This window comes from Seriola lalandi, unplaced genomic scaffold (assembly GCF_002814215.2).
Source record: "Seriola lalandi dorsalis isolate HSWRI2012SDOR001 ecotype SW California unplaced genomic scaffold, Sedor1 jcf7180002054748, whole genome shotgun sequence".
NCBI classification, from domain to species: Eukaryota; Metazoa; Chordata; class Actinopteri; order Carangiformes; family Carangidae; genus Seriola; species Seriola lalandi.
Genome location: NW_019525301.1, coordinates 430,791 through 433,456, shown reverse-complemented (window position 1 = coordinate 433,456; position 2,666 = coordinate 430,791). Strand labels below are relative to the sequence as shown.

General features: G+C 38.5%; 1 protein-coding gene across 1 annotated transcript in view; it reads right to left on the bottom strand.

The window, feature by feature from the left end:
• The window catches only part of gxylt2 (glucoside xylosyltransferase 2), a 16,630-nt gene that overhangs the window by 13,162 nt on the left and 802 nt on the right, over nt 1-2,666 (bottom strand). The gene's annotated exons all lie outside the window — the stretch shown is intronic.

Sequence of the window (2,666 nt, the reverse complement as noted above, 5' to 3'; positions counted from 1 at the left end):
TAATCTCTTACCTATGCTTTCAATTCATTGATTATTGATTCAATAATATTATTAATGATAATGTGTGCTTATTAATATGATATATGATATTAATGATGATCAATGACATACTTAATCAATATCACTGATTTATTGTATAATTTATAAATGTCAAGAATCAGTTAAAAATCCTCATCACAGCTTATCATGGTCCAAGTCGAAGTCTTTTACTTGCTTTGTTTGTTCAAACAATTCCCAAACCCAAAAATCTGTCGTTTCCAGTAGTAAACAAATATAAAAAAACCAAATACAATGACATGATGAATGACCTAAGCATCTACTGGCCATGAAAGTCCTAGTCGATAGTTTCTGTTGATCGGCTTATCAACCGATCACCAAATTCTTTCAGCATATGCTGGATCCCTCACAGTTATCTTTGTCCTTCCAGGAAAACATTTTTTAGGCATGATCTGACACTTTCTAATCTTTGCCTTTCAAATCTTGCACTTCAGCAATATTGGATTTTACCCAGTGGGGGTCTTTCTAGCTTCTCCTTCCACGCCCCCCCATGACTCATTCACCAGTAATTTAAAAAGCGAGTTAGCCAATGTAACAGACGGATATAACTGCTCCTGATAGGGGCTCACACAAGCACCCTCCTCTCCAGCCAGGTCAGGCTACACAGGCAGGCAGGGAGATTTCAAACTGCAGGCAGAGAGAGAGTGTTCAGTCATGCAAAGTGACATTTTTATAGCTATGCATAATGCCACTGTGAGAGAGTGACTTCTTTACTGCAAGGAATGCTGCTTAGCTATATCTGAAGTGACAGGGCAAGGGATTTGTTTCAACACAGAGCATCAACGCCCATCTAATCCTGTAGATACAGACCTTAATTCAATGTAACAAAGCAGATAGAGGGGTTATGTCTGTATTATACTGCATTTGATACAAATGCTGAAGGCATAAAGAGATCAGAGTGAAAGAATATGTATCTTACAGATAAAAGACTGTTCTAAGGATTTTAAATCACAGCTTTATGATATTCATCAACAATCAATATTACCAAGAATTAACCAACATTGCCAATTCATATGTTGATATTTTTTATATAAATGTTTGAAAGTAGTTGTTTTGTCCAACCAATTGTCTAAAATCCAAACTCATCAATTCAATTTTAAATGATTTAAAAGAGAGAAAATCAGCAAAATCTCACGTATGAGAATCTGGAACCAGACAATGTTTAACGTTTCTAGATAAATGATGTTTAATTAATTGCAATTATGTATATAATATAATTATATTTTTAAACTGTTTCACTAAATGACCAATCATTTGTCTCGGACTGGTTGCTGGAGCTCTTCTTTCTATTTTTGGCCACAGGAAGTAGTGTGATGTGTCAAGAGGAAATGATATGATTAGGAAAAACAGGGATGTTTGTCTATTAGCATGCTGCACAGGAAATCTGTCCAGCGCTCAGATTCACAGATGACCAGAGTGTCGACACCGGATATGAGAAACAATTCCGAAATTTCTGCCCTAAAAAAAAGAAAAAAAAAAAAAAAGAAAATCACAATTTAGCTATCTATTTACATGTTTATCCTCGTCATCCCTGTGATTCATTCTCAGAGTAAATTTGCCAACGTTTGTGTGTTTAGCACCTGAAAACTACACTCTATTGTTCAGATTCCTCTGGCTTTTATCCACCCAACTTAAAAAAAAAACATCAGAGAAGCGCATGCTTTAAATAGGAGAAAGTTTATGAAGGCAAAAGCTGCTACAGTCAGTCTAAAGCCTCTTCCAAACCTGTTGGTGTGTTGTTAGTTTTTTTTTTTTTTTTTTTTTTTTTTTTTATAAACACCCACCGGTGACCCCTTCCACCCCATCTCCCTTATCAGCGCTGAGCACACATGGAGGAGTGTGGTTTATGGGAGGATGTAAAGGTCCTTTCTCAATGGAACGCCTTGACGGCTTTTATCTACCCAACAGTGTCCCCAACCTTCAGTCTGGCTTTGGAGTAGAATACATATTATTGCCCGCTTGTGGAGTGGGTATCTCTCCACCACCACATCGTGGCTGGTACGGCATCGCTGGCATTCAACCCAGGAGGAAAACACAAGGGATGTGTGAGGCTGAAATTAGAAAGCTGGAAGACATAATAAAAAGCTCCCATCCTTGGACAGAAATAGCACCTGACAAACCCAGCCTTTTGTCTAAATCCGAGAGGCTCGTGGGGAGATGGTGGCTTAATCAGTTCATCTGTCAGGGTGCACTTTCTCTTTAATAGCAGAAAAAGGGAAAATCACACCCGACAAGCTTATCACCCCAACATAAGAATGATTGTCTTGGCAGACTTTGACAGGAGAGTAGTCAACAGGATGGGTTTCCGTTTTGTGTCATTTCCAGTGAAACTGTTTAAGAGGCAGCCATGACCATTCTGGGCACATTTGTATCCTTAATTAACTGCCATTTATGTCTTTCAAGGTGACCTTTACCCCTTTTTTGAAAACAGCAAGAAAAGGGTCTAAAGCACCATGGGTCAAATGATCAAGATTTAGAGGTCAGGTAATGATTTGTCATTCTGTTGTGCTGTTGTCTGATGTCCTTTCTGCAAACACTGCCAACATTTCCTCCTAATCATATTAGTCATGCTCTCTACTCACATTTCAGCAGCCCCCCCACCCCCACCC